Below are 13,042 nucleotides of genomic sequence, written 5' to 3' on the forward strand. Positions count from 1 at the left end.
AAGGTTGAAAAAAAATGCTTTAACCCGTGGGAGATCTTTAATAAATAAAAAATTAATTAATTTAATGCAACTATTCATTTAATTAATAATAAACGTCGACCTTAAAACTGTTTTTCTGAAAAATACACTTAAATCTTATAATTAAACCTTACTGCACAATTTTAAGACAAAAGGAACGAATTAATTGCTTTTACCACAAGTAAATGATCCAAAGTTACCGACCACAATATCTCTTATACTAAGTGAATTCGCCACATGGTATCTCTCTTTAAAGGGTTCCACTAGGCTCGTAAGGGGTGAAACTTGCATCCCCGTTTAGCCAGTCAACCTTCTGTTTTCAATAATTCCCACTAGAGGCGCGGCGCGCGTCAAGAAATGTGCGATGACGGAGTATGCTTCCGCCCAAAAACTTTTATTTTTCGGAAAGTGCAAACGTTTCGTCTGTTTTCACTGAGGCAATTGGTTGTACATTAACAACTTTCCATGGCGAAAATACAATACTCCAAAAAGACATAGGGATAATCGCAAAAAGAATTTCCGTCAACTACGGACTACCACGTAAGCCACTACGTGTTTTATAAAGTTTCATAAAATATTAGTGTAAAGATGGCGCTGTAGTACGAGACTGATTTACGACTTTTAACCAAAAAATATATGTTGGATTCCACGATTAAAATTATTACCATTTCGACCCCCACTCTCATTCCCTTACGAGCCTGATTGATCCCTTTAATCAACGTTTTCAAATTTCGCGCCTACATAGCTCCACTATCGCCATTTAGTGACTAGTAGGTGACGATGTGTTTATCAAATGTGGATACCCACACTTCCCTAGTGCAATTTTTGGCGGAACTGAAGGGCGTGTGATTTTGATGGAATTTTATCACCCCACGTTAAACCAAAATGTGTATCTCTCCAATAACTGCGGCTCATTTACTTCTGCTTTTAGCCTTATGATTCGAATAACAACCACATGTCACGGACATTTAAGTGCACACAACCCCTCCGATGTATTAAATATATTTCAAGTATTAAATTTAAATTTGATTTTTTTAATCATCTTGTACATTAAATTAATTAACCCAAGAGGAATATTATCGAAAATTAAATTGTCGAGTTACCAGGTTTTGGAAATAAGGAAGCGAAACACGAAAACGTTAAAATAAAGTATTTTATAGACAAACTGAATTTTTTGATTTACCTGGTTTTGGAAATAAGGTAGCGAAATGAGAGCACGTTAATTTACATTAATTCTTAGAGAAAACGTGAACGAGTTAGATAGCGAATGTATCAATTGGTACGAAACTCAAATATGACCATAGTGCGTACGCGGGTTATAAGCTCCCGAGAATTGGCCAGAAATCGTACTTAAAAATAAAATTTCTTAATGCAAACGAAAACGTAGTTCAGAAATGATTAGTACTAACTAAATCAATAAGGGATTGTATTAAAGCCGCGCCCTTCTGTATTTCCTCGGGTAATCCTACCCCTTTCTGCAGGTAAGAGGGGGGCAATACTATCACAGATTCTCTCTCTCTTTCTTTCTCTGTGAGTAGGCGGGGAATATTCGCGACCGAAAACTATCGCTTCGCCCCCTTTTGTTCGCCATTGAAACCTAGATAGGTTAGTTTTCCCTAATCGTTATTCATAAATTCGACTTTATAAATAATGTTTTCATTTTAATATAACTTTTACATCGTCTGCTTATATTTGATAAGTTCATTTAAAAAAATATTGTTATGAATTTTTTTAATTTGTCTGTAGCAAATTCTAGATCACAGGAACTACATCGGAGAAGCTAGCGAATTATTCCGGGAAATTATACATTGTGTTCTGCGCAAGGGCGGAGCTTAATCTAAGTCGAATCTAAGACGTTGGCTAGCCTTCGTTGCGAGCGAATAATCTCAGCGGTAACTATACCACGCTTTTTGAGAATCATTAGGAAAACCATAGTTTCCTTTTCACATTTCAAATGTATACATATACAGGGTGTTTCAGTTTGATTGCCCCAGGCATTTTGCTCAAAACCTATATTACCTAGAAATGGGAAATTTTTAGGATAAACACCTTTGGCGAAGGTCATTGTTATTTGTAAATTTCAACAAAATCATGACTTGTTTCACGGTTTTGGAATTTTTAATTTTTTAACGTTAGGTGGTAGACGAAAACTGTCCAATTTGTAGAGCATTCTCGAAAACCATAAATGAATTTGGTTTGATCGTAATAAGTCAATTTGTCACTGAGATATTAAGTCACAACTAATTTAAAAATAAACATATATATATTGTAATGTTTGTATGACTGCTAAACATGAACTGGTTTAAAACTAATCTTTTTATTGTAATTAATTTTGAGATAAAAAACAATTTCTGAAAGTGTTACGAAATTATAAAAAGACGTTGTAAGAAGTCTACAAACATGCCTATTTTTTCCAATTGAATTTACCAAAGCTTTCTCAGCATTTGCACTTCGTCAAGCTTTTGTTCCTATTTAACTGATTAAAGTGCGTAGTCACCGACATCAAAATCTTTATCTCAACGTACTTCAGTAATTACGAAAGCTTCGTTTTAGCCGGTCCAAGATGATAGAGTTATACTACGGTGATGGTCATCAAAACGCACGTCTAGTATGTCAGTTTTTTCAAATGTTCTATCCTGATAGTCGATCAGATCACCACACTATTATCCGTGCTGTTCGTGACTTTGAAGATGATGGCAATGTGAATCCTAGATTCCGCAGACGGGGATATCAGAACATTGATATCAAGACACAGTCAACGCCTACTTTGTCACCTAACCTCGACAAAATATAAGAACGGCATACTCCGATTTGGACTTATCAACGTATTACGTCTAAAGTTTCCTTGACCACCATAGCTTTCATGCATATCGTGCCACGCTCCACCAAGAAGTTCACAATGGTGATAGGCAACTTAGATTGGGCTTTCGCAACTGGTTCTAAACCATGGCCGATCCAATCGATAATTTCCTCCGTGTGCCTCTCGTGACCGCCCGTTTAAAAGACAGAACAGCCACATGTGGAGCAATAAAAATTCACACTTACCTTATACCACAATGACGCCCAATTTCGCTTCAACGTGTGGGCTGATCTACTAGGAGATCGCGCTATTGGACCATTTTTTATACTGAAACGGCTTAATGGAGAAAACGTCTTGGTCTTCCTACAGAATGAACTTGCAGAAGCGTTGGAACATATGTGTACCTTTGATTGACATCCCACACCTTTGGTTTCAGAAATGAGGTGTAGTACAATTCCTTAATGTCGAGTTCCCTGGGCGTTGGATTGGAAAGAACGGTCCAGTGCGATGGCCTCCTATAGGTCCACAGATTTGATACCGTTTGACTTTTTCCTGTACGGATTCAGGGAGGAGGAAGTTTATAAGACGCCAGTCACTAGCAAAGAAGGCTTGCGCCAGGAAATTATTGCAGCGTTTTGACTAGATCACTACAACAAGAGTCAAGCAAGTCTGAAAACCCCTATTTGTGTAAAACCAGTTTTAAGTTCGAAATCTAGCAAGACTAGCATAATAACAATGAAAATAACGGAAATTGATTAAAATAGAGTGAAAATATAGATTGAAAATTTTGTACTGAGGCACCTTAATTTAAAAACACTCACGGATTCTTATTTTGAATTTCTTTCAATAGTCACGTATCTCGACTTACTTGACTTTGGCTCTCAGGTAGCGAGATATGGTCCGTGGTTCATTTCAAAATATGCTACATTGCACACGAACGTGTGTAGATAGCAGCGGATGGTGGAATTATTGAACCACATTTAGTATAAGACTGGTACATTTGCAAATTTTGTGACACTTTCCGGAATTGTTTTAATCTCAAAATATTAAACCTTTAAAAAAATTAGTTTAAAAAACGTTCATTTATTTAGCAGTCATACAAACATTACAATTTAGAAAGGTTTTTTTTTAATTAGTTATGGAAAGGTTGGAGCCACCTACTACAAACAAGTTATTTTTCATGGTCTAATATCTAGGTATTATAGTTTTAGAGAAAATTGCCTGAGTGATCAAATAAAAACATTATGTATATACTTGTATGTATATGATACGTTAACTAGAAGGAAATAAAGGCCTCCGTTGAAAATTCGCTGTTCTATTTGATTTGTAATTCATGTAGTAGATGACATTTAGTCATTATTATAGTTAGATTTGAGTCAGAAATAGGCAATTTTATAGAGTCTTGCCGGCGACGTGGTCGGACTCGGTTAACGATCACATTTATAGTCGGTAAAGGGTACGTTTCGACTGTAAAAAGGAAACCATTTGAGGGTTTTGACCGACGTCGGCCCGACTCCAATGTGCTACATAGGGTGTGCGTACTAACAGGAATTGGTCAAGCGTTTTGCCGAAGAAAAACCTTTACCAATCCGCTACGTGTTGGAAATTTTAGCGCCATCTGTTGAAATTACTGTCAAGCAATGTTATAGTTAAACTGCTTTTACCAAGTTGAAACTAAAACGTAATAATAATCGAAAATAAAAATTATATTTAATTAATTTTAGAGTGACGGATCATGTTGGCAGTGACCATTCAATTTTTGACCCAAACCAAGTAGACAGAAATGAAACAGGTTGTCCCCAATCAGGAGTTCGACTTCTTTTGATTTGGCCCCCTCTTATTAACATATTTTTGAAATTTATCGCTTACTTCTTGCGTTCAAACATGCTGATCTGATAGATGTCGTTCAATGCTGCACACTCCTAATTGGATGAACTGCTGGTACGATGACATTGATTGGCGCAATAGTTAAGTGCAGCCTTTCAACAAAAATATAATATAAAAAATGGTGAAATGTTCAATTACAGCGACACTGTATAACCAAGAATTTATTTATTTATACTCAGGAAGAATGAATATGTCGAGATTATTTTTAGCGTTTCTCCAATTCCACCCGTTGGGGCCCCCGGTATGCTCCTCCGCTTTAATCAAATCAAATAATACTGCAATCTCATTGGTTCTCAAAAATTACGTTTTTAGAAGTGATTAACGCTGCTGCGAGGACGCAAAAAAAGACCGCCTCCGTTTTTCCTTCCCCCCACCTTAGCTTGACGGGGTTAGGGCCTCAACGTGTCCGTCGATAGTCTCGTCATATTCATTCTCCCTGAGTATAAATAAATACATTCTTGGTATAACGTTCTACTTTGTTTTACAAAACACACCTTTTGCTGTTATCACACGAAATAATACAACAATACTCGAAGAACAACCTTTATGTCGCTACGTCTTGTAAATTTTAGCGGCATCTGTTGAAATTACTGCTTTTACCAATTGAGAGCGACGGAACATGTTAGCAGTTAACATTCAATTTTTGCCCCAAAGAAGTAGGCAGAAACGACATAAGTTGGCCCCAAACAGAAGTTCGACTCCTTTTGATTCCGCCCCCTCTTATTACCATATTTTATAGGTTTATCGATGACTTCTTGCGTTGAGGCATGATGATGCGATATACGTCGTTCAATGTTCCATACTACAAAATTGATGAACTGCTGGTACGATGACATTGATTGGTGCAAAAGATAAGTTCAGCCTTATAACAAAAATATAACATACGCTTACAAAAATTGTGAAATGTTCAATTACAGCGACACTGTATAACGATCTACTTCAGGTTTTCCAAAGCACGGGTTTTTCACGGCCATCACACGAAATATTACAACAATACTCCATTAAAAACCACGTACCCCAATCCACGCTAAACCATAAATTTAGACCAGGAGGGTGGGCTCTGAAGGTGCCACAGAGTAAAGTGAGCGCGTCACGTGTCAACTGGGATAGTTGCGCATGACGGCTGCCAATCGGACCCCATCTGCCACGTAATAGATATAACGAAGCAGTTAGTCGAAGCAATCTCATTCTTTCCTTCATCGCAGTCACTTTGAGTTGTTGCGACATTCGTGCAAGTTTTCCCTTTCGAGTCCAAGGAAATATTAACCTCTGAAGGTGAGCTTTTCTTACATTCGATAGGGTCGCGTTGGAATAGAATCTCCATGTGTAAAATCTGTAAACCTAGTTATAATTTCGTGTTAAGCAGGCTGAAAAAATGGTAGAGCAGAATCCTTCAAACAGGTTTTCTTAAGCTCAATATATTTCAAATATACCTAACCAAGAAAGTGAAAGTTATTAAACTTTTGAGTCAATCTGTTTGGTTAATAAAAATTGAAATTGTTCATTTCAGGCTAAAGATGACTTTAGTCGTTCCCTGCGTAATTTTCCTGCTGGCATTTCATAATGCACTTTCGAAAATAGATGACACAGGTAATGTTATAACTTCGCTGTTTGCATCTGTTATTGGTTGCACTCATCTGTATAAACAGTCTTACAGAAATATCCTAGAAAAAAGGTTGGAAATAAGCACGGGACGACGCGCTCAAGTTATTCGTGTTTTGCTTTGAACCCATGTTCCCGATTGGGATCCCAATTAGCCTTTTTCGCTAAACCGTAGCCTTAATTAGCGGCCAAGAAGAGAAGGTTATTTATCTGATGGATTTTCGTCTGCTAAAATGACGCTGTGTGGCTAAATAGGAATGTTTCCGATTTCTTAGGCTTTCATTTTATTTACTATAAGGGTAATTGGATTTATAGACATCAATAGAGATACATTCCCGTCTTTACGTAAGGAAAATAAAGGTAATACCTTTATAACCAGGGTCCCCCCGATTCTAGAGGCTACTGAGCCGTTTGAGAGGCGCGGAGTGCACAGCTTGGCCCAGCGGTCTCTAATAGTCTAAAGAGTTTTCTGGAGAGTGACCAGTGGTGGTGGAAGAATTTCTTACGAGGTAACCGGATATTGTAAGAAAATCGTTGGAATTGCAAAATAATAAGCTGAAAACACAGTCAATTTGTACACTTGTCTTAACCGCGTAATGCGTCGTCGTGTACTTTGCTTCACTCAAAAAAGCCTTTTTAAGTGCTGCCGAGAATTCTGCTATAAAATAAAAATTATTATCATTTAATCAAATCAAATATTCACAGAGTTTGCTCTGTTCGTGGGTTCTTATTTTGGGGCCCTTTGTTTGACCTTTCGGTGGACAATTACTTAAAATTTTCGAGACCCTTTTAAGAAAACCGCTTACGTAAGGTCACAAGTACTCAATACCCAAGATCACACCTAAATTGATTTGATGAAACCCTTTGATGTCGTTCTTCATTTTATTTTTATTGTTTCACACTGCACAAGTAATTCACAGTGCACTAAAATTTCATGTCCCGGTTCCACTGCGGCAATATGCGCGGAGGTTGATAAGGACCAGTATAGAAGTTGTTTGTGCCCCTGCAGTCCGGGTGATGATTGCACTAATTCCGTGTCGGATACCCTTACCGAAATTTGTTCAGGAATAATGAAACCAGTTGGGTGTGCTCCTCAAACACTTGCCGAAGGGAATACGGGAAACGTTTGCTCTTGCAAAGAGGCAAGCCCGCAATGAATGTATACTCTGCCTTTACTTTTTGTTAGCCCCCTATTGACCTTAATCCAATTTTTGTCAATATGCACGTGCTCTTAATATGAAATTCACAAAATAACTTAATTTCAAACTTGTAATAATGTAGTTAAAGTGAAATAAAATTAAATTCTTATAAACTAGTCTGATTTTCTAATCATTTTAATCCTATAATACTTTCATAAAAATCATTAATTTTATTTTCCACATTAGTTTTCTCAATTTATGTTTTTCTACTTCTGTTTAACAAAGAATTAATTAATTTATACTCAGGGAGAATGAATATGTCGAGATTATTTTAAGCGTTTCTCCAATTCCACCCGTTGGGACTTTCGGTATGTTCCTCCGCTTAAAACAATTCAAATAATACTGCAATCTCATTGGTTCCTTTAAAATAACAGCTGGCACGAGTGACGCAAAAAAATACATTCTTGGTTGAACCAAAGATAATGTGGTGTTCTGCCTTTAAAGTAAAAAATCCGTATTTCCTGCCTGATTTATAAAAACCGACTGCGTAGCAGACGCGAAAAGATGACGAAATCACGACCCAAAAGCGACTTTTCGACCAAAGCCCGACCCTAAATCGACTCTTTGTGCTACAGGGGGATTGACAGTTTTATAATGAAGCGATTACACACTTCCGACAAGTGACCTCCGACGAATTGGCTGCTGTAGTTGGTAACTACGGAGCTAATTTTTCCGGAGTTCCGGCAGTTAGTTGGTAAACGATATGGACTTAGCGCGATAACATGATTTTGAATCTAGGGCAGGTATTATGTGTATTCTTTAACTTAATTACGTTTAAATCTGTAACTTGAAGTCAGATTTTCCATTTAAGTTAATTCACTCAGACTCTCGAATTTCGTTTTCTTACAAGACACTTTCTTGTTTCAAAAAGTGATAATCTAGCAGTGTAGGGACCTACAAATTCATACATTATAATCAAATCTAGTACCTTAGAGCGTAGATCGTGTTTGAATATTTGTATGTATAATAATACATTATGTTAATTTATGGGAAGTTAAGTTATATATAATCTACATTTTACGATAGCGAATTTTCCCCCGCACAGTGTTCCAGTTTTGGATAAATTCCACGAAAGATTATGCTGAAATATTTTTACTAATTATGGCTAAGTACACCGTACGATCTATTATAATACAAGCACGGAAGCACCGCAACCCCTTGTGGTGGAACTAGCTTCCGTGAAATAATATCGAAAATCAACGGAAAGAAATGAAAAGTATACCATCCCTAATTCAATTTGGAATCTCATGTTCAAAAGGCTACATCTTAAAAACTTCTACAATTTTAATAATTGAGCCGCAATTAAAAAATATATATCTCTATATATATATAAATATAAGTATGTAACACAGCTTCATTTAGTGTCGTACTTTCGATATTGTTACTTATGATTGTACGTAACACAATTTCGTTTAAAGTCATACCTATGAATATTGTTACTTAAGATTGTACGTTACACAGCTTCATTTAGTGTCGTACGTTTGGGCATTGTTACTTATGATTTTACGTTATACACTCCAATATTGATACTTTTGATTTAACGTTAATATTTTTCATCTTACTTAAATAACGGAGCTCTAAGCAAAAGCTATTCTGAAATTATTTCTAACTAGAAGTTTCAAATTGGCAATAATAATAATAATAAGCCGTGAGTGACCGAGTGCCCGGATAGGATAGAGTCGCGGAAAAGTTTTGAAATTAATTTCCAAAAAGTGGTTAAATATTATCGACAATTACAGTAGCGGCGCCGGGGTAGGCCTGGGCCTACTTGAAATTTCGGTACGGGCCTCAAAAATTCGTCTTAAGGGGCCTCTAAAATATAATATATGGGCCCCAAATTATTTAATATCAGAAAATCGTGTAATTTGTTTGCGAACTAATTTATTTATTTATTAATTTTACAATATTCAATGCGAGTGATTCGCTTAACGACACTGCTGTTTTTACCTCTCCGAGGGGACTTTGTACCCTAGGAGGGGTTATACAACCACCGTGTCTGTCTGTCTGTCTGTGTGGGTCTGTCTGTCAGGCCTGCGAAAGCGTTCGCAGTTTCTTAGAATCAGGGAAAAGGTTTTTCCAAAAGCGCCCTCTTTTTGTCATTGGGTGTAGTATAATTATTTAATCGGCCAGGATTCGAACCCGAGCCCTCTTGCACGACAGGTGAGCGTTCTACCGCAGAACCAGGGATACAGTTACACTTCACTGAAAATTAAAAGAAGGTACCAGTAACTTCTCTTTGACAGTAGTTTATTTTTTAGTTCTAATTTTTTCGTCGCGTACCCATTTTACCCAGAAATTGCACCACTTGCTTAAAAAAAATTAAATAATCCGCGTGGACGGATTTGAAAAAATTGCGAGGGGGCTCCTTAATTTGGGGGTGGCCCTCCAAATGGTTGGCCTACCGCCCAAAAATCCTGGCGCCGCTACTGGACAAGGACGATAGCTATCGTACGTCTGTCAACGCTGCCCTCAATAGGGAATTCATGGAAGCGCAATGAGCAACCAACGGTGTTTGAAGAAGAACCTGCTTTTGGCCTTGAGCGAAGGCGGTCTGTCTCGCGACTCGAGAGACCCGGGATTGAATCTTGATGCTGCCAAATTTGGAATTGTTAACGAATGGGTAAAATTTAAACGGCACTTCGATAATATCTATAAAAGTGTGTGGCTTGTGTAACATCTAACTACTATCACATTTTTTACAAAAATTCCCATCCATAGAGTAAACCACTCACATAGAGGGGAAAGCTATCAGCGAAACTTGTTAACACTTTTCGTACCCAACGTCTTGTTTTCCAGGCGTGAAATAAACAAGTTTACCTTAAGGTAATGTACAATATCTAGATAAAACAGTCAGTTTGTACTCTAAAAAATGTAAAAACAACACCATCGCTCTTCGGACTATATTTATTTTCGCCTCGAAATCAAGTTGACCCGTTAGGACGAATGTTTCATGCGCTTCCATTGGGCCTTCCACTCTATGTTCCCATCCTTGTTCAGAAGGATATTTCTCAAAAAACCGCAAATTTCATCTAACGTTTTTACCAACTTTTTAAAGAATTACTTTATTGAATTTACTAACATTTGTTGATCTACCTGCAAATTTGAAATAAAGGTATTAAAAAAAATTAATTGTTAAAAATACTCGCAAAAAGTATAATCATACCACCTTATTTCAGTTATCCTAGTTGGAAATTATTGAATAAACCATCGGCTACCAAGTGTTTTTTCTATGTAACCCCAAATTATCCACCTAATTCTGGCGGAACCCCAACTCATTTTGTCCCCTCGGAGGGGTTATACAATCACCGTATCTGTCTGACTGTCTGTGGGCTGCGAAAGCGTTACCGGGGGCCCGGGGCAAAGTCCAAAACGCGTTACCGGGACGATGTCGAAAAAACGTGTTTGCAGATTAAAGGGAAGCAAAACCAACGTGTAACGGTGAGCGTTAACGGATGAATTTGTGGTTGGGGCGGGTTTGGTTGTTTTTTTTTTCGTTAACGCTCACCGTCTCGACTCTTTTTATTGGAAATTTTGTTATTGTAATGGTTATGTATATTGTGGGAATGTAAAATTTGTGTTAAGGCGGTTGTGGTTGATGAGTTTGTTGTGTGTTCGTTTTGTATGTATGGGTATTTATTCTCCGACTTCTTCTTATTGACTTTTGGGACGGCCCGAGTGCTGAGGGTTACGGTAAACGTCTCAACGTCCAAATGGTGGGGTTTCCACCAATTGTCCACGGTATTCGTCTTAGTATCAAATAGCGATTGCTTCGAGCGGGATTCACACCCGAGTCCTCCTGCGTGACAGGCAGACGTTCTGCCACAGAACCACCGATACACGTTACGGTACATTGAAAATGATAAACTCAGCATAAGCGGAAGATTATATCCACCCAAAAACCATTCGGTTAAAAATGGCAAGGTCCTTTAAACAAAAACGTCACGTCCTATATTACTCTAGGCCGTAAAAGTAGTGAAATCAAATAACGGGCAAGATCTGTAATTATATTCCCATAAACGTCAAAAACTGGACATATTTAACGACAAGTGATGTGCTCTGAAGTAATATGCTAGTCCTTGCGCGTCCTAAGTTTTTTACTGAGTTAAAATCCTTTGTACAACCATAAAACATATATTGTTTGGATCGAAGTATATTATCTACTCTGTTTAGATTTACTCTTTTACCTTAAAAGCATAGTAAACGAGTTTAAATAATCAGAGTCAACATAACTTGGCAGTGAAATAAACGTTGGCACGTGTTTAATTCTTGTCTCGCTCAAAGTACAACCTTGGCCAACCGAGAGAAAATAAAAACACTCGATAAAATTACTGAAACTGTCCGTACTAGTGGTACTCGAACATTTCTGTACATTATCGATAGGTGGCGCTGCGACTATTGAAACTGGCAATTACTGAAAGCAGACAAGTTGTTGACTGCAGTGTTGTAATTACAGCAGTCAACAACTTGTCTGCTTTATTTAATTATGGTTTTAAGGTAAAACAGTAAATTTAAACCAAGTAGATAATATATTTTGATCTAAACAATATATTTGATACAATGCGATGCGATTCTAATAATAGCCCATCTCTTTGAAATGTTTTATGGTTGTACAAAGGATTTTAAATTAGTAAAAAACTTAGGACGCGCAAGGACTAGCATATTACTTCAGAGCACATCACTTGTCGTTAAATATGTCCAGTTTTTGACGTTTATGGGAATATAATTACAGATCTTGCCCGTTATTTGATTTCACTACTTTTACGGCCTAGAGTAATATAGGACGTGACGTTTTTGTTTAAAGGACCTTGCCATTTTTAACCGAATGGTTTTTGGGTGGATATAATCTTCCGCTTATGCTGAGTTTATCATTTTCAATGTACCGTAACGTGTATCGGTGGTTCTGTGGCAGAACGTCTGCCTGTCACGCAGGAGGACTCGGGTGTGAATCCCGCTCGAAGCAATCGCTATTTGATACTAAGACGAATACCGTGGACAATTGGTGGAAACCCCACCATTTGGACGTTGAGACGTTTACCGTAACCCTCAGCACTCGGGCCGTCCCAAAAGTCAATAAGAAGAAGTCGGAGAATAAATACCCATACATACAAAACGAACACACAACAAACTCATCAACCACAACCGCCTTAACACAAATTTTACATTCCCACAATATACATAACCATTACAATAACAAAATTTCCAATAAAAAGAGTCGAGACGGTGAGCGTTAACGAAAAAAAAAACAACCAAACCCGCCCCAACCACAAATTCATCCGTTAACGCTCACCGTTACACGTTGGTTTTGCTTCCCTTTAATCTGCAAACACGTTTTTTCGACATCGTCCCGGTAACGCGTTTTGGACTTTGCCCCGGGCCCCCGGTAACGCTTTCGCAGCCCACAGACAGTCAGACAGATACGGTGATTGTATAACCCCTCCGAGGGGACAAAATGAGTTGGGGTTCCGCCAGAATTAGGTGGATAATTTGGGGTTACATAGAAAAAACACTTGGTAGCCGATGGTTTATTCAATAATTT

This window comes from Leiobunum rupestre, chromosome 2 (assembly GCF_980474605.1).
Source record: "Leiobunum rupestre chromosome 2, qqLeiRupe1.1.hap1, whole genome shotgun sequence".
Taxonomy (NCBI): domain Eukaryota; kingdom Metazoa; phylum Arthropoda; class Arachnida; order Opiliones; family Sclerosomatidae; genus Leiobunum; species Leiobunum rupestre.